The 20934-nt window shown below is 34.9% G+C and overlaps 1 non-coding gene across 1 annotated transcript; it reads right to left on the reverse strand.

Moving 5' to 3' along the window:
* Positions 1-9180: 9180 nt before the first annotated feature.
* LOC116544844 lies at positions 9181-9283 on the reverse strand. The gene has a single exon (XR_004266064.1). It is a non-coding gene; the product is annotated as a U6 spliceosomal RNA (small nuclear RNA).
* Between the last annotated feature and the right edge of the window lie 11651 nt (positions 9284-20934).

Raw genomic sequence — 20934 nt, forward strand, 5'->3', positions numbered from 1 at the left:
TTTTTTTTTTTTTTTTTTTTTTTTTTGAGACGGAGTTTCACTCATGTTACCCAGGCTGTAGTGCAATGGCGCGATCTCGGCTCACCGCAACCTCTGCCTCCTGGGTTCAGGCAATTCTCCTGCCTCAGCCTCCTGAGTAGCTGGGATTACAGGCACGCACCACCATGCCCAGCTAATTTTTTGTATTTTTTTTTTCAGTAGAGATGGGGTTTCACCGTGTTGACCAGGATGGTCTCGATCTCTTGACCTCGTGATCCACACGCCTCGGCCTCCCAAAGTGCTGGGATTACAGGCTTGAGCCACCGCGCCCAGACAGGAAGTCTTATGCAGGCAGAGAGGACCTAGCACTCAAGAAATTGGATATTCCATAAGAGCAATAATAACAAACAGACTTAAATACGAACTGCTAGTCACTGCTAGTCACATCTTCTTTTCCAGGATGTCAACATTTCCGTATAAAGACCAGATTTAAGAAGGTTTGTAAAGCCCCTGTTTTGCTGCCAAAGAGGTTTAGTGTAAACACTGAGTCTTCATGGAGTTTTGTGCTATATGCATAGTAAATTCCTTTTAATACCCCAGTATGACAAAATATGTGTTATTATTCCTTCTGTTCCCTCTGAAACATCCTTTCCCATCCAACGCTTTTACTCACCTGACTAATTCCTACTCACTTCACAAATGGAAGTTAAAAATGTTACTTGATGCTGACAGGCTGACCTGATTTCCCAAGTGAGGATCAGTTATCTCTACTGTGAGAGTCTATATAGTTTATACTTTTCCTCGTTCAATTAGCTGACATGCTCCACTATCATTTTTTGTTTCATGCTCCTTGATTCCCAGCGCTCAAAATAGTGTTTGGGACCATCAGTGCTCAGTAAATATTTGTTTAATGATTAAATTAGTTGAACAAATACATAACTGAATGGATGAATGGTTAAATTAGTGAACTGATGGAGATGGAGATACTTGTTACTGGCTTCTGAGGGTCGTTTCTGCCACAGAGATAATTATTATGTATGATAATAAGGAATTCAGGAGAACTATCTCAGATCAAAAGAAATACACTAACTTAATACTCCATTCATTCTTGCATTTATTCATTCATCAAATGTTTTTGAATGCCTATGGCAAAATTCAGCTTTACATTTTGTATTTATTTAAATATTTATTGGATGCTTATTGTTATGTGACAAACTATATTTGCTCCTTTGTTTCAACAATTTATTAGTTGTTTTTCATATATTCTTGGAGCCAATAATTAGCTAAATCCTTAAAAAAACTGCCTGCTTTTCATATAGCACATATGTTTAAGAGCTTGATAAAGATTTCTTTTCTTTTTCTTTCGCTGTAATTTAAAAGCAAGAGAAAAATTGTCAAATTAAGTCCAATGTGTACTTTTCAATGAAAAATTGATCTGCACATGCATGTACAAAATAAGTGGTTGCAAATCAATAGGTAAATTAGCAGCTCTTCTTTTTGTACGGAATGCTTATAGGTGGTGTGGTGATCAGCATTCAAATCAGCTTCAGTCCCGGGATTAAAGCAAAGCTCTGTTGATATACAGAATGTTATATAAGCTCCATCATACAAAAGAGTTATTACAAAAGTTTAAATATTTTGTTTAATCTAGAGTTTTCAAAAATTCAGGAAGAAACTGGACACATGCAAATGACAATACTTATTTTAAATAGAGCTTGAGATTCTAGATGTCTAGTCAAACAAATTAAATTGTCTTAAAGGTAGAGGGAAATTTCTAGATAGAAGAAGGATCTCTGAAAATACTAGATTCCATTTCTTATAAATACCATGCCTTCTTGGTACCTGCATCATCATTCTCCTTGAGTTTGGAGCTAGATGATTACCTGTCTACTGTCTACCTGACTTACTGACTTACCTTTGAGGTACATACCAAAGTATGGAAGCAAGCAGATTTTGTTCAAAGAAACATATAAATATCTTGAAGAATTTATATAGTGTCTTCATCAGCATAGCAGTCAAAAGATAGAGAAAGACAAACAGAGGAGAAGATTACATGTGAAATTATTAATATGAGTCTACAACCCAAGGTAGGTTTGGATTATAACTGCTTATACATTAGATGAGATTCTTCATTCCAACCAGAAGCAATTTTCAGCATTTCTTCTAGGTAGATTTCCAAGAAAGAGCCCTCCTACTATTGATTAGACTGCAGATATTACGTCTTTTCTTGGTTTTGACTTATTTCATGATAAATAATTATTGAGAATATTTCTACCATGAACATTCATCCATAGTTTTTGTTTGAATAGTCTATTTTCAATTACTTTGGATATATATGTAAAAGTGAAATTGCTAGGTCATATAGCAATTCTATGTTTAACTTTAAGGGGAACCACAAAACTGTTTCACTGAATGATTTTTCATCAGAGAAACAACATGACATAATTTATGATTTAAAAAGTCATTCTTATTGATAAGAGGAAAATAGACCGCAAGAGAGCAAGGCAGAAGCAGGAAAACAATGTGGGATTTAATTGCAATAATCCAAGTGAAAGATGATAATGCCTCAAAGCAGAATATAAGCAATGGAGAAGAGTGATAAGTGGTTCAGCTGTTTACGTTAAAAAAGAGTTGGCAGGATTTATTGATGGTTTAGACATGAGGGGAAAAAAATTGAAAAGATTACTGAAAGGTTACTGATTGAAATATCAAATTACTGATAAAGGGGAAATGATGAAGCACTACATTTAGGAGGTTAAAACAAGGGTTCCATGTTGTATTTGTTAAATTAGTGATGTTTATTCAACATTGGTATCAAATATCTGTTACTATGTAACAAAGTATGACACCATTTAATGGCTTATTTGATCATAAATTTCTGTGCCAGCAATTTGAGCTAAACTCAGCTAAATAGCTCACCTGGCCTTACCTAGGGTCACTCACTTGGGTGCAATAGACAGATGGATTAACTGGGAAATGGTTAATCTAGGAGACCTCTCATGGACTGATCACCTCTCCTCCACATGATTTTGCCCTCTTTTACAAGCTAGCCCAGGCTTTTTTCACATGGAGGTCTCAGAGCAGCAAGAGAGACAAAAAGCAGAAACTGTGAGGTCTTTTGGGCCTTTGACTTACAGCTCCCATAATGCCCCCCTCCAGTGGGTGCAACTGGTAAAATCAAGTCACAAAGAAGATTAATCCTCTTGGTGGTACCATCAAATGAAAGGGGGATGCAAAAGCAGAAGGATTTAGTACCTTTTTTAACATTTTTTTTTTTTACAATCTACCACACTATCAAAGGGGAGATATTGAGAACATACTTAGTCACATGCACCTGAAGTTCAGGAGAGAAGCCTGAATCTTAATGTCCAAAATTTAAAAACCAATGGGATAACAAGGACATAATAAAGTGAATTCAATAGATTATCAGTGAAGTAGGAGGAAACTGAGAGAAGTATGCCCCAAAATTAAATTTCATGTTGAAAATTGCACCGAAAATGACTGTGCATTTGTTGTTTATTTAGTATTTAATAGCTTTTCTGGCAGTTAAGTCTCTTTGCAGTTATCTGACCAGGTTGTAATGGTAACTGTTTTCTCTTTAGCCCTAGGCTAAGAGAGAGGAAGTAGTTTATTTGAATACCAAAATTCTTCCCTATTAAGCTCATTAAAAGAGATCTGAACTTCCATTAATATCCAGGGAAACTAGGCCAGAAATTCTCTGCAATGCTAATGGGAACTGTGAATTTGAATTTTCATTGAAGTAATAAGGCCATGTGTTTTAAATACTGGTAAAAGTCTGTGGTGAGGGCAACTGAAAGACATTCACTTTAAAAACATGTTAAAATGTGTAATATTTATTAAGCATCTTCCTATACATAAAATCATTTTAGGTCTATACAATTATGCAAAATTGAATGGAGCATTTAATCTGTTTCAAACAAGATACCATTAAAATAAGACAACATAGATAATAAAAATATGCTGATGGGAAGACGAGTGATTATGCTCACACACAAGACGTAAGTATGCAAAACATAGAAAAATATACTCAGCAACAGAATACAGAAAAGAAGCCATAGAAAATAAAAGAGTATCAGGAAGTCAGACCAAAGTTCCTAAAAACTAGTAATGCCCATTAACAAAGGTCTTAGTCTAGTAAAAACTCAAGTTGTCACTTAAGGTTTTTATGTAATGAGCCAAGCACAATCATTCTAAATACATCCATATATTAATTTACGTAATTTTCATGGCAACCAATATGTTTTTGTCCATACACCACATTGAATACATACATCTGTTTTCAGTGCATGTCGCCAGCCCCTCCTGAGCATACATGCTGTGGCATCTATCTGTTTTCCTGCCTTTCAGACTGTTTCTGAAGACTTGGAAAGTCACTCAGCCTGCATACAGATGCAGATTGGGAGCAATTCTCAACCAATGGGAGATAGGAACCAGTAGACAGATACTTAAGCTTTCCTTTCCTTAGATGGATCATTTTAAGATGCATTCTATGTGGGTCCTTCGACAATCCTCAGAGGGATTAAGGTTTAGTTGTCTACCACAGAAACTAGCTCAGAGATGCACCTTCTATTGACTTTTCTTCCTGAACTGTTTCATTATGTTCTTCTCTTTGCTTTCTGTGATTACCTCTCCCTTAAACTAACTGCATCCAAATCCATGTCTAAGGTCTTATTTTGAAGAACTCAAACTGAAACAGGAACAAATTGTTCCACACTTCAACAGATTAAAAAATGAAGTTTAAACATTTAAGAGCTTGATCAAAATCACCTACAGAAATAATTAGAATCCAGATTGGCCTCTGATCTTCTAGCATTAAATAATACAAATCTCTCAACATCAGGATTTTTACTAATTGTTATAGACAATTATACATGTATAGATCCAACTGTGAAGTTCTATGACTGTAACCTATAGTTTCTTGTGATTAAAAAAGGAGAGAAACATTTCTTTATAAGAATTTAACATCTAGATTGAAGGAAGGAACAACCTCAAAATAATAAGAGCTATAGATGACAAATCCACAGTTAAAATCATACCCAATGGGCAAAACCTGGAAGCATTCCCCTTGAAAACAAGAACAAGATAAGGATGCCCACTCTCACTGCTCCTATTATACATAGCATTGGAAGTTCTGGCCAGGGCAATCAGGCAAAGGAAATAAAGGGCAATCAAATAGGAAGAGAGGGAGTCAAATTATGTTTATTTGCAGATGACATGATCCTGTATCTAGAAAACCCCATCATCTAAGCCCAAAAGCTTCTTAAGCTGATGAGCAACTCCAGAAAAGTCTCAGCATAATCAATGTGCAAAAATTGCTAGCATTCCTATACACCAACAACAGACAGAAAGCCAAATCATGAATGAATTCCCATTCACAATTTCTGCAAAAAGAAGAAAATACCTAGGAATACAGCTAACAAGAGAAGTGAAGGACCTCTTCAAGGATAACTACAAATCACCACTCAAGGAAATCAGAGAGGACACAGACAAATGAAAAACCTTCCATGTTCATGGATAGAAAGAATCAATTGGTAAAAATGACCATACTGCCTAAAGTAATGTATAGATTTAATGTCATCCCCAATAAACAACCACTTACATTCTATATATAATTACAAAAACTATTTTAAAATTCATATGGAACCAAAAAAGAGCCCATATAGCCAAGACAATCCTAACCAAAAAGAACAAAGGACATGCTATCCAACCTTAAACGATTCTACAAGGCTACAGTAACCAAAACAGCATGGTACTGGTTCAAAAACACATAGACCAATGGAACAGAATAAAGAGCTCAGAAGTGAGACCACACACCTGCAACTATCTGATCTTTGAAAAATTTGACAAAAACGAGCAATGGGGAAAAGATTCTATTTAATAAATGGTGCTTGGGAGAACTGGCTAGTACTATGCAGAAAACTGAAACTGGACCACTTCCTTACGCCTTACACAAAAATTAACTCAAAATGAATTAGAGACTTAAATGTAAAACCTCAAACTATAAAAACCCTAGAAGAAAATTTAGACAATACCATTCAGGACATAGGCAGGGAAAAGATTTCATGAAGAAAATGGCAAGATCAATTGCAAAAAAGCCAAAATTGACAAATGGGATCTAATCAAACTAAAGAGCTTCTGCACAGCAAAAGAAACGATCATCAGAGAGAACAGACAACCTACAGAATAGGAGAAAATTTCTGCAATCTATCAATCTGACAAAGGTTTAATAACCAGAGTCTACAAGGAGCTTAAGCAAATAAAGAAAAACACAAACAACCTCATAAAAAATTGGGCAGAGGACATGAACAGGCACTTCTCAATAGAAGACATATATGCAACCAACAAGCAAATGAAAAAAAGCTCAACACCACTGATCATTAGGAAAATGCAAATTAAAACTACAATGAGATACCATCTCACAACGGTCAGAATGGCAATTAATAAAAGTCAAGAAAAAAGAGGTGTTGGTGAGGTTGCAAAGAAATAGAAGTGTTTTTACACTGTTGGTGGGAATGGAAATTAGTTCAACCATTGTGGAAGACAGTGTAGTGATTCGTCAAAAATCTAGAAGTAGAAATACCATTTGATTAAGCAATGCCATTACTATCTACCCAAAGGAATATAAACCATTCTATTAAAAAGATACATGCACGTGTATGTTCATTGCAGCACCATTAACAATAGCAAAGAGATGGTATCAACCCAAATGCCCATCAATAATAGACTGAATAAAGAAAATGTGGTACATATTCACTGTAACATACTATGCAGCCATAAAAAGGAATGAGATCATGTCCTTTACAGAGACATGGCTGGAGCCGAAAGCCATTATCCTCAGCAAACTAATGCAGGAAGAGAAAACCAAACACTGCATATTTTCACTTATAAGTGGGAGCTGAACCATGAGAATACATGGACACATGTGCAGAACAACACACACTGGGGCCTGTCAGATAGGTTGGGTCAGGAAGAACATCAGGAAGAATAGCTAATGGATGCTGGGCTTAATACCTAGGTAATGAGTTGAACTGTGCAGCAAACACCAATGCACACATGTACCTATTTAACAAACCTGCACATCCTGCATATACACTCCAGAGCTTAAAATAAAGTTGATGAAAAGAAAAAGAATTTAACACCTAGGGCACTGCATATTTTGAAGCAGAAGAGCTCTCATTTTTCCTAGTATTTACTAAAGGAATGTCCTCATTTTAATCTCAGAATGTTTTATTTTAAGAAATGCTGCATTGAAAATCTCTATTTTTAGGATTTTTAAACATAGTGTACTTTGAAATCCCTGACTCTTAGTTAAGATCCCTCCTCTCAGATTTATGGGAACCTAGTACGACAATTATAACCTGCATTAGTCTAGTGTTTTATTGTTTGAGTGCTAGCGCATATGTTACTTCATTTAACTGTTGCAACAATCTTAGGAGGTACATGGAGTCATTTCACAGATGGGGAATCTCAATGGCAGTGATTGTGTCTTGTCCATGTTAATGTTCTTGGCAAGTGCATAGCCAGGTAATGAATCTAGGTCTTCTCGTAAATCCAGGGCAGCCCTCTGCTGCAGCACAGCCATTTATGAAGTCTTTGACAATACCAATGCCCAGGAAAGCAGTAAAGAATGAACTGTAAGTGGGCAGTTTGGAAAGGAAATGGTTTAACTGAGTTTATAGATAGCTGCTTCCCATGAATTGGCATCTTTTATTCTTTGCATTTCCAGAGAATGTGTAGATGCATAGAGAAGATTTGTTCTAATGAAAGTTGTAGAAAGAAAATTATGGTGCTGTCATATCAAGTACTCAAATTTTAGGCTCTGACTGGAATAGACAATTACTTAGTTCCTCCACTAGATGTTTCTACCACTGATCTTTCTTCAATCTCTGGACCCTCAAGACTTATCTTTAAAGTGGGGGTTATAACAATGCATCAAACAACATAAATGCTCATGTACCATAAAGCAGATTCAAATCGTAAGTTGCTGTATTGTTACCTTTCGCTAAATTCAAGTTGCTATCTCTTAATAAAATTGAAAGAGGAAGACAAGAATCTGTGTATTTAGCATTTGCCCTTTCTTAAAAGTCAGAGAAAACATTTTTTAGTCTTTCAATCCAACTAGTTGCAGAGGGCAAGATTTTCTATGTTCTTCATCTTTTCACCTCACCTGAGGAGCAAGAAATCCTTTAAAGGTGCATGACATTTTTATGTGGTTTTAGCAAGTCAAAAATCCCTAGCTTTTCAATCTGATCTTTCATGCCATAGCCTCTGCTCTGGTCTGTTGACACTGTTTCCTTCCTCTATACAAATGCTTTATTTTTTTATTGTGGAAAAATACATGACATAAAATTTACCATCTTAACCATTTTTAAGTGTACAGTGTTCAGTATTGTTAAAAAATTCACATTTATTGAAAAATGTTTAAATTTTTTCATCTTGCAAAACTAAAACCTTATACTATCTTAACAATAACTCCCAGTTTTCCCCGCCTTCCAGCCCCTAGCAACCATCATTTTACTTTCTGTATACCTAGATACCTCATATAACTGGATTCCTATAGCATTTGTCTTTCTATGACTAGGCCATTTCACTTAGCGTAATGACCTCAAGGTTCATTCATATTGTAGCATGTGTCAAAATTTATTTCGTTTTCTGTTTTCCTCAATGATATTCCATTGCACATATATGCCACATTTTATTTATTGATTTATTTATCCATAACAAATGCTTTGTTTGCTTTCACTCCTTGGCTATTTTAGTGCTGTTATGAACATGGTATTCAGATACCTCTTTAAAATCCTCTTTCAATGCTTTTGGCTATACATCCAAAAGTACAATTCCTGGATCATATAATACCTTGTATTAATTTTTTGAGTAAATTCTACACTGTTTTCCAGAATGACTGCATCATTTTTTATTTCCATTTTTTATTTCCACCAAAAGGGTACAAGTGTTACAATTTCTCCACAAGCTCCCCCAAAATTGTTATTTTCTGTGTGTTTTTTATTGTTTTTGTTTTGTTTTTCTTGTAGCTATTCTAAGGGGTATAATGTTAGCCTCATTGTGGCTTTGATTTGCATTTTCGTAATGATTAGTAATGTTGAACATCTTTTTATAGGCCTGCAGTTCATTTGTATTTCCTCTTTGGAGAAATGGCTATTCAAGTTTTTTTCTCACTTAAAAAATATAGAATGCTTCATGAATTTAGGTGGCACCTTTGCACATGTACTGTTCTAATCTTCTCTCTATGCATCCAATTTTAGTATATGTGCTGTCAAAGCAAGCTCCCAAGTTGTTGACTTAATGAGACTTTTCAGTGCTACATCTTTCTCTTCTCAACAAACCCCCTACTATCTACCTACACTCAATATTTACCCTACCAAAGAATATAGAAGGAAATTTGTTTATATCATAAAACATATTTTTGCCCATGTTCAATTTATCAGCCGTGTTCATTGCTTGATCACTTAGTCTTTGAGTTTTTGGTTTTGTTTTGCCTTATGCTTATTCATATCACTAATTTTAGGGGATTTTAAGATCTGGCTTAACTCTGCCACTTTAAATGGCCTAATACAGGTGAAGATGAGTTAGGAGCGATATTTCAACCTGGATTCTAAATGGGACATAAATCTTGATTCTTCTTTTTTTTTTTTTTTTTTCATTTTAATCATGAGTTCTTAATTTTCTCAGCATTGATGTAAAAATCATTTATGCTTGCACTGCAGCCAACATAAATCATTAACACACCAAAGAATAGTAAGCAACCTTTAATCAATATCATTTTCTTCTATGAGGCACAGTGGAAATGAAAGAATATAGTTTATCGTTGGTCAGAAGTCTCACGAACATTTAGCCTGGGCCTCTTATCTTTATAGTACTTAATTTTGCTCCAACCATACAAGTCTTCTTCATGATTTTAGGACAAGTCAAGGTTCCTTCCTCCACCAAGAATTTTGCACAACTTGTTCTTTTTCATCACTCAGGTCTCAGTTCAGTGCCATCACTTCAGAAAGGCTTTCCCTACCCCTAACCCAAGGGTGGTGATCCTGGCAGTCACATTGTGTCACTTCGTCTGCTTAATTTTCACAGTATGAATCACTTTTTGAAATTATCTCATTATTTACTTGTATGTTGGTTTACTGTCTGCCACCCCTGCCCTCTTTCAAATATATGCCCGATGAGTGCAGAGATTTCTTTCATTTGTTGACCTCTAAAGTCTCAGTGCATGAAATGGTGCCTGGGCCATAGTTTACTGACTGCTAGTATAGGTCATGCTTTCTCAACTTTGGTATCAAAGCACACATGGATGTTGATTCAGCTGCAAGTGTTCACCAAAATGTCTGTTAAAAATAATAAAGAACTAAAAATAAAGTTGAATTAACTTTTAAAATATGGAAATAAGATAAAAATTCAGATCAAATGCAAGATTTTCTTTATAGTTTATGACTCTTATTCACTTTAAAGCTTCACCGAGTTGAGGAATATTGGCTTTAATGATAATGTGTATTAGTGGAAGGTCATGTTTGATATAATCTTTAATTTAGAGTAGTAGTTCTCACACTGTGCATCAGAATCACCAATGATTGCTGGATTGCTCCTGCAGAATACTGATCCAGTAAGTTTGTGATATGCCTGAGTATCCAGTTCCAGATGATGCTAATTCTGTTGGGTAGAAGTTGAAACGTAAAGAGGAGAATCTATCAGCTGAGATGTGTATTAAGATGTAATTGAGGTGATACAGTTAAGAAATAAAGGCCTGCCTGTGGTGTGGTTTGTGGAAATGGTAAGCAGTATATGAAGGAGAGGGTACTATCCAGCATTGTAGCATAAATAGTAATTAAATATCAATTGAGTGTACAGACAGGGAAAAGCAGAAATCATACGACATTGTTATCAGAGGAAACTAGGTGAATAATAAATCCACCTTACTGAATAGTTGGACAAATAATTCAGTAAGTAGATAATATACCTGAACAATACAGTTAACTTGAACTAATTGACATTTAAATAAGTTCTTCCTTAAAAGCAAAAGCTGCATGCTTTTACGTGAAAAGCAGCAAATCTTCAAGAGGTTCTTCCACTTTTATTATTTTCCCAGATATATGAAAAATTGATATTGGGGTGTGTGTCCTCTTTGGGATCTATGTGCCTTTTGTAGCTCACTTCCTGCTGAGGTCTATTTTAAGACTTGCCAAAAAGGCTGGCCTGGTGGCTGTAATCCTAGCACTTTGGGAGGCTGAGATGGGTGGATTGCCTGAGCTCAGGAGTTCGAGACCACCATGGACAACACGTTGAAACCCTATCTCTACTAAAAAACACAAAAAATTAGCAGGGTGTGGAAGCGTGTGCCTGTATTCTCAGCTACTCAGGCTACACAGGAGAACCTCTTGAACCCAGGAGGCAGAAGTGGCCGTGAACCAAGATAGTGCCATTGCATTTCAGCATGGGAGACAGAGCAAGGCTCATCTCCAAGAAAAAAAAAAAAAAAAAAAGATTTGCCAGAAAAATAGAATTTTCAGATGAGGAGGTTAGTGATAGTGTTCTTTGGTGACTAACTCTCAAAACCTCATTAGGTTTCTGATTTATTTACTTCTAGTCAGTTTCATGTATGAGTAACCACACTAAAAGTTCTTCTTGAAACAATTCTTAGTCTTTACATCCTCTCTTCCTGGCTCGCCTAAGCTACCTTGTGGAGATGAGACCGGAATAGGGCATATTTCAAATCTAATCACTTTATTGAAATAAGTGATGGGAAAAAAATACACACTACATTACATCTTGTCTTTGCCAATAAAACAATATTAAAAATGCTATCTCCTGTTATTTAGGGTCTGGAAGCAGTCATTTTTTAAAAAAATTCCTATCAAATATCTGCTTTCCCTTTATCCTTGCATTTCTGCTTCTAAGCCTTCTTGTTTCCTTCTCCTATATTGCCAAACAGATGCAGTGGCAACCAAGACATATTAAAGTGATCTTTTTCAATCTCCTTTCTCCAGCTCAGTAACCATTTGATTTGTCTTCCAAGTTACTGCAAGCAGCGGTTTACTATCATTTTGCAGGCAAATGACAAAGATCAAGAACTAGCCATCACTTTTTATGTGATGTCTTCTTCCATTCGACCACTGGACCAATGTTTCATATTTTTAAAAATGTTTGTAATGGCTCTCCAATTTTAGTAGCTATTTATGTATTAACACTAATTAATTAATGTTATTCACAACTGATTATAATATAGTTATAAAGAACATATAATTACATAATTATATTAATGTTAATTAATATATTAACATTATTTATGTATTAAGTATTAATAAGAATGGGCAATGCTAGCTGCTAAAACAAACAATACAGAAGCTCAGTAGCTATAAACAATTAAGATTAGGTTGAGTGTGTGCTTTCACATACCAGGATTCAACACTGGGCAGCAGAGGAAGGTGAGGAGCCCTGTTCTACCAATAAATTCTGGGAGCAGCCTCCTTTTCATGCTATGCTTTCATTATATTCAAAATGTGACTTCAATAACTTATTTAGCAGATAGGAGAAAAATAGGAACACTACACACTTCTGTTATTATATTGGTAAGAACTAGCACCATGGCTTGGCTTTGTGTCCCTAGCCACATCTCATGTGAAACTGTAATACTCATGTGTCTGGGGAGGGATCTGTTCGGAGGTGACTGGTTCATGGGGGAGGTTCCCTCATGTGGTTCTCCTGTTAAAATGAGTGAGTTCTGATGAGATCTGTTGGTTTAAATGTGTGTGGCTGTTTCCATTTGCTTTCTCTTCTCTCCTGACACCCCATAAGACGTGCCTTGCTTCCCCTTCACCTTCTGCCATGATTGTAACTTTCCTGAGACCATCCATTCATGCTTCCTGTCAAGCTTGCAGAACTGTGAGTCAATTAAACCTCTTTTCTTCATAAATTACCCAGTTTCAGGTAGGTCTCTATAGTCATATGAAAATGAACTAATACAACTAGCTACAGAGACAGTTTGTGAAACAGAACAAACTGGGAAACAGAAAGTTAAATATGTACAAAGGACTCACAGGAAATGAATACACTGTGATGGGAGAGAAAGAAAGCTCTGACTTGTACTGGTATTTATGACAAGACAAATTTTGGAGGGCTGAAAGAATTTGAAACTGCATCCAACTGCATTTTTAACCAATTACTGTTGCCAGGTTGAAGAACTATTTGCTCATTTGTTGCTTACAGGAGCCACATGCCAACCAAGAAGGAGCTAATCATTTTTTTCCACTACCTAATGTCCCTACAGGCACAAAGTAGCAGCAAATCAGTTTAAAAGACAAATGCTTTATTTTCCCAGTTCCAGCATCAGAGATAGCTATAGAAAATGGGTGGATTTTGAGTTGAGTGCATATAGCTTAATAAGTGGTACAGTTTTTCTGACCTATCACTTGAATAGATGTCCCGACATCTTGCCCCAGCTCTGGTAGCCTAAGAACTAATAACACCAACTAACATTATTACACAGTGCATTGCAGCTTACAGATTAATGATTTCTCAAGTGAAGTTCCTTGGCTGCAACACTTGGTAACATTATTAGAACCATAGTTACATTAAAAGGAAGCCCTTGTGTTATTAATTTTGCCAGCATATGTTTTCCCCACCATTATCTGCAACCACCAAAAATGGGTTTCATTTTAGGGGCATTGATTTTGCTGGTTGATTTCCCCAGTGATGATTATTGGCTTGAAAACCAAATACCTATGATTAATCATCATCATTTCATTCAAGGTAGCATCTTCTACTGTTTGTCTTCAATTCTGCTCATCTGGTCCCCTCGCTTTCAATAGAATTTTAGGGATGTTCCATAGTATCTATGCAGCATTGTAATGGAACATTTTACATGGTGTCATGGTGACTCAGACCTACAAGACCTGACTCAGGTAACTCAAGTCTCCAAGAAACCAAGACAAAAGTTGTCAGTCCTCTTAAAAGCTAGATCCAGAATTGGCAGAGTCACTTTGCAGTAATAAGTGGAAAGGAGATATTCTTCATGTTGCCTATGTATTCCATAAAAGAGAATTTTGTAGAAGAGGCATCTTGCTTCGTATCTAAGCATGTAGGCAGAATTAACAAGATTCACACATGCTTATGAAAGGACTAGTGAGTTTTCCTTGAACATGTCAGCCTCCCCAGAAACAAAAAAACAAATAGAAAACAGTCTATGAGTATGAAGTTTTGCTTTTCTGATAATTTAATTTCAAACCACAGAAAAAAATAAGAAACATTGCCCATGTGCTCAGTTTCTCAAACAGCAGTCTAAAGTGATATGTTAATTTCAAGATTGAGAAGGTGAGCATAGCCATACATGAAATGCCACATGAGTATATCCAAAGACTGATCAATTCAGCCATATGCTTAGATTTGGTGACTTTCCCTCAACAATGCAGATAACGTGGGGCTTTCAAACAATATACTCAGAATTTAATTTGGGCTGCAAAATTTTAGTCTTTTAATTTGTGTCAGAAGTGTATTCATCCCCATCCTTTAGCTTGCAACATCTTTAACTTGTTCTTTGTCTCAGTTCACTAAACTTTCCTGATACATCACCATCCTTCTTTTAAGAAGCTCATTATTATTATTATTGTGCCTTAGTAAGAGGTGGGAAAGAAGTCTTCATTATGTAAAACGTGATTTATAAATCTAAGTGGAGTGCTTCTAAAAGTAGAATGTCTGCCAAGTTCTCTAGCAGCTTTACCAGTGTATAATTAAGTACTCATTTAAACTATAGTTTATGTTTATGTGAAGGGGAGTGTGGAACTCAAAAATAGAATTTGTTGTGTTTTTCTTCTGTATTTTTAAATTATATGTTAGATTCTGGTTATGACAACTATGACTTTTAAAGTAACAAAGCTGGATTTTAGTAATATGGTGAACTAAAGGACCAGAGAAACCCTCTCGATGCAGAATACGCAAAAAGCTCTGGATAAAATGTAAGGTCTAGGGCCAGATACGATGGCTCATGCCTATAATCTCAGCACTTTGCAAAGCCAAGGCTGATGGATTACGAGGTCAGGAGATCCAGGCTATCCTGGCTAATATGGTGAAACTCCGTTTCTACTAAAAATACAAAAAATTAGCTGGGTGCGGTGAAGTGCGACTGTAGTCCCAGCTACTTGGAAAGCTGAAGCAGGATAATGTTGAACCCAGGAGGTGTAGGTTTCAGAGAGCCAAGATCATGCCACTGCACTCCAGGCTGGGCAACAAAATGACACTCTGTCAAAAACAAACAAACAAACAAACAAACAAAAAATGGAAGGCCTAGTATGAAGTAAGATAATCTTTAGAAGCTAAGGATGGAAAGAAAAAGCAAATTTAGAACAGTACTGAGGACTGATCATATTTCCTAGAGCTTCTGATTTTCTCTGATGCTTTAAATGTTTGAAATATCTGTTTTTATGGTAAACTGGAGATGAAGCCTGAGATCCATGCAATGCACGTGCGTTTGATATGACCCAATATTAAGTCTGCATTTATGAAAGCCAACATCATAACTGAATTGAAGGATAAATAACACAGAGGGAGATTGACAAGATAGCTGGGTATCTCCTTTTTAGCTTTGAGTGGAGGGTAAAGTAAGATAAAATGTTTATATAGAACTGTGTGTATATGTGTGTGTATACATGTACACATGCATGCATACATGCACAGGAACATGTACACAAGTACCTTGTGAATTTCTAAACAAAAGCATGACTTTATATAGGTTAGGGACACATTTAAATATCTCTGTGTTAAAACCTTCTCAAGGTTGATAGTTTAGTTTAAAGGCAGAAGAAAACTATTTAACATCAGGATTGAGGTCTGGCACGGTGGCTCATGCCTGTAATCCCAGCACTTTGGGAGGCTAAGGTCGGTGGATCATGAGGTCAGGAGTTCAAGATCAGACTGACCAACATGGTGAAAACCTGCCTCTACTAAAACATACAAAAATTAGCTAGGTATGGTGGCTCGTGCCTGTAATCCCAGCTACTTGGGAGGCTGAGGTAGGAGAATTGCTTGAACTGAGACCCGGGAGGCAGACATTGCAGTGAGCCGAGACTGCACCACTGCACTCCAGCCTGGGCTACAGAAGGAGACTTGATCTCAAAAAAAAAAAGACAAAAAAAAAAGAAAGAAAAAGAAAACAATTAAACATTAGGATCGAAAGATCCTTCACAGATGAGGTTTAAGTAATGGTGATTTCACAATAGTAACAATGACAAAAGAATAAATAAAAAATATGCAATATACAAGAAAACAAATTACTATGACGAGAACTAATGAAGAAAAACAGATGAAATTAAATACATGAACACAGTATATTCTGAATCCATCAGATAGAAACTATTTTATTTAAGAACATTAATTAGCATGACGTTTAAAGATTATGTAATATTTATAAAGAAGGAATGAGTAGCTATTAACAGATATATTTGTAAAAGAGCTGAAGTGATCCTTTAAAAATTATGTGTATATATGTAATTTTAATTTTATATATATAATATACATATACGCAAAATATATATGTAATTGCACGATCTATGAACAATTTCAGTATGGTATAAGACACAGCAAAAGAGAAATAACAAATGATATATTTGATAATGCAGCAGACTGGAGATATAAACAGATGAAAGTATATAAAACATATTAAGTGACGCTTATGGGTGAGAGGGTCAAAAATAAACACAAATGAAGTTCTGAGGAGACATCATCAAATAGGAAGAGTTACTATTTAGGAAAATGATTACTGAGAATTTTCCAAAATTTATAAGAGAAATAAATCATCGGATTCACAATGACTAAAGAACCTTATATATCCAAAAGTTGAAAAGAAAATCAACCAAAATAAGACAACAAAATAAATCTACACCAATGTATCATAGTTTAAGTATAAAATACCAAAGTAAAATGAAAATGTCTTGCAGGTAACCAGAAAGAAAAATACATGATAAGAAAACAAATAATAAACAAACAGAGCTGACTTCTCAAAAGCATAAAAGGACAGAAATTGGTTTAACAATATTACCAAAACACTGAAAGAAAATAATTGCAGTACTGGAAATATATTTAACTTTAGATTGGGGTATAATGATAACATTTTAAAAAACTGAACACTACTATTTAAAGACTTACAGATAGAGCATCTAAAAATGTCATTTGAGATTAAGGAAGCATTGTAAAGCAAAAGAAATAGTAAATACGTGAATAAAGTCTAAGAAAATGTTTATAAACTGTCTTTTGGTGTTAAAAATTAATAAGATACATTTTAAATGCACACAATCTAAAACGTAAGTAAGGAAGGTGTTCATTTTGTATTAAAATATTCTAAGATCTCCACTGGAACTTTAGAATTGCTCATATGTTTCTTAAATTTTCATTTGCATTGTAGTCTTTATCCTGCCTGAGTTTACACATTTTCTAATTGAGCTACTCCATCCCATTTTCCTAATCCTGCCTTCTGATGTGACTAATATTTTTAAAATACGTATCTTAATTTGGATATTGTATTTTTTTCATTTTTGGAATACCAATTGATGCTTTAGTACAGCTCCAATTCTTTGTTTAAATTTATCCATGTTATCTACCTTTTCCTCTATTTCCTTAAATATAATAATCATGTGTTTTTAAAGTTCATTATCTACTACTTCCAATATCTGAATTATCTCTGGCCTGGATATATTGTCAGCCCTTTCTTTCAATCGCCAGTTATGTTCAATTTTCTCTTTGCCTAATTTTCAGATTAGCCCACCTGAAACTTTGACACAGAGCCTTGTGGATCCCCAGCCTTGTGGGGAATTAAAACAAGAGGAGACATGCTCTGCCATTCAGTTTCCAGTGCAGATTCCTTGTCTCCTAATCCTAGCAGTTTAACATACAGGAGTGTCTTGAGTTAAAACAAGAATTGTGTTTGGTAACTCCTGCTTCGTAAGACTCATAGGTCTTTGCTTTCCAAACCTCACAGACAAGAGGATATTATCCTCTGACTTTTAGAAGCTTTTAGCTTAAATCCGTAGCTTCACAAGCAGCAGCAAACCCAGCCAATATCCCATGGGAAAACACTGAACATGATTTCTGTTACCTAAAATTTCTATCTCATCATGCTAACACTGATAACTGTTCAATAATTTGCTTGTTTCTTTTACCCTTAGCAGAGGTTTTCTGCCGAATAAGGTGGATCCTTAATTTGCGTGTAGAAACAGGAGATCATCCCAGGGAAACTTAAGTTGGAGACATTCAATTTGCCTCAGAGAAATTCTCTCTTCTCCAAAATTTTAATTTCTAATTCTGAGTGCTTACATAGTTCCATAATGCCTTCAAATAATTAAATTTATAATTCATGTAGTTCTTCTTCCTAGTTGTTGTAAATGTATTGACCTGCCATGAGCTTCTAAATCCAACTTAGAATTCTTGGGATTTTCTTAAGACTAAGAATATTGAAGCACATTTTCATATGTTTACCAGCTATTTGGATATCTTCTTTTATTTGTATTTCTGAGCTTTTTGTTGTTTCTTAAATATGTTTTCTTACTGATTTATAAGCTTTAAAAATATACTAAATATGATTTCCTTGATGTTTATATGTGTTGCAAATATCTTCTTCTAATCCAAAGCTTGACTTTTTACTTCTTTAATTGGTAAAAGAAAATTATAATTATAATTTAGTTCAATTTGCAAACAATTTTCTTCACAGTTAATGATATGTGAGTCTAGTTTAATATAATTTTCCTATCTCTTGATCATGAATATACTCTTCATTGCTACCTCATTGAAGGTTTATTGTTTTATTACCCTCATTTAGATGAAAAAACTCACCAGAAATGATTTTATAGGGTATAATGACCAAGGTATGCTACATTATTATTCTATGTACATGTCCAAAGGATCCAACACAATTTGGTAAAAATGCTGCCTTTTCCTACTCTTCTTCTTGCCAACTGTATAATAAATCAAAAGTTCATATACGCATGTGAGTCTATTACCAAATTCTATTGTGTCTCATTTGGCAGTTTGTCTATTCTTTGCCAAACATTATACTGTGTTAATTAACTTTAAATTTATTATGTCTTCATATAAAGTTTAATAAGTCTTCCAACATAATTCATCTCCAAGATTGCCTCTTTAGATGCTTCAATAGCCCTCTTAGTCTAGCCTATTTGTGTTTGTATACGCATTGAGGTAATATTTATCCAGTAAAATGCACATGTCAGTAAGTATAGAGCTCCATTAACCTTCACCTACATATACAAATGTATAACTACTATGATAAGCTTGTCAATTTACACACACACACACACACACACACACACACACACACACACACACACAAAACCTGTGGAGATTTTGTCTGAGTATTGTGACAAAGTGACTATTTTGGTTCTATTTGGTCATCTCTCTAAATCTATGCAATGTTACTCTGTAGTTAATCTCTTCAAAAAAATATAGTTTGTTCATCTTCCTCTAAAATCAGAGTTGTCTTCATTACTTACATGGCCAATAAGATGTAGAAGTGACACTGTGCCAGTCCCAGCCTAGGCCTCAAGAGATATTGTGTGCTTCTGCACTTTCTCGTGAACCATTTATCATGAAAGCATTGCCAGGCTAGTCTATAGGAGGGATATAAGAGCAGAGCCAGGGTGCTCTAGCCAACAGTCAGACAACCTCCTGAAGCAGAGCTGCCTAACTATAGAGGCATGATGAAGCCTAGCTGAGATAAACAATTTCCAGCCAGACCCAGGCCAGTCCATAGAAAAATGAGCTTTATAAGTCATTGTTGTTTTTTATCAGTGTATTTTGGAGGCATTTGTTTTCACATCATTGTTTTGGCAGCATGTGACCAATACAATACCAGCATCTTCATAATATTGAATCCCCTGTATCATAAACATAATTACTGTTAGTGTACTATTAATTCAAACCTTTAATTTTTCTCAGTAAAACAATTATGTATGTGTATATATATGTGTGTGTATGTGTGTAAGGGGTCTTACATATATCCTTTTAGATTTACTTCTACATATTGAATCATTTTTGTGCTATGTCAAATTATGTCTTTTATATATATCATGATTATTATTTCTATATACTTAGGTATGTACCCATATAACATACATAGTAATTGTGTATTGACATTGCACTCCATAAAACTGTTAGTTATTCAGTATAACAATATATTTAAGAATGTTTTACTGTCTACGTAAAAATAATCTTTGCAGTTAATGACAATCTTTATTTGTTTTCAAATCATTTATTTTTAAAATATTCCTTTGCTTTTTTGACTGGCATAGATTTCTAGTCCAATGAAGAACTGATCATTGAAATGAAGCTTTTGCCAATTGTTCATAGATACTCCATATCAGATTAAGGAAGCACTCTCTTTATTTCTGGGTTTCTAAGAGTTAAAGATAAATTGCTGATAAATTGTATCAAATGCTCATTTTGTATCTACAAAATAATTATGTTATTTTGCATCTATGTCCATAAGATAAATGTGTCTATACTTCTTCTCTTTTCTCTATTATTGTCAGGTTTTGAGTGTCAGAGTTCTGCGGTCCTCACAGAATCACCCGAGAAGACTTCATGTATCTGGAAGGATTTACCATTAAAGACATCTAAGCACAGCATTGTCTGTGCTGGAATGACTTGATTATAGACTCAAATAACTACAGAATAAGTTGATATTTTATTGCTTCTTGTATCAGCTTTTAAAATTTACTTTTGCAACTTTTCAGGTGTGTTTGTTTTATATCTTTTTAATGTCAGAATAATTCATAATTTTGCCTCAATTTTTATTCCTGATATCAGTCACTTTTTAAAAAATGTGTCTTGGGAAGAGTTTATGACTTAGTAATCTTTTAAAGCACATCCATTTGATTTTAGTGGTCTTTTCTAGCATCGTTCTATTAATAAATACTTATATATTAT

The sequence above is a fragment of the Sapajus apella genome, unplaced genomic scaffold (assembly GCF_009761245.1).
Source record: "Sapajus apella isolate SASKATOON/1434 unplaced genomic scaffold, GSC_monkey_1.0 scaffold4, whole genome shotgun sequence".
NCBI classification, from domain to species: domain Eukaryota; kingdom Metazoa; phylum Chordata; class Mammalia; order Primates; family Cebidae; genus Sapajus; species Sapajus apella.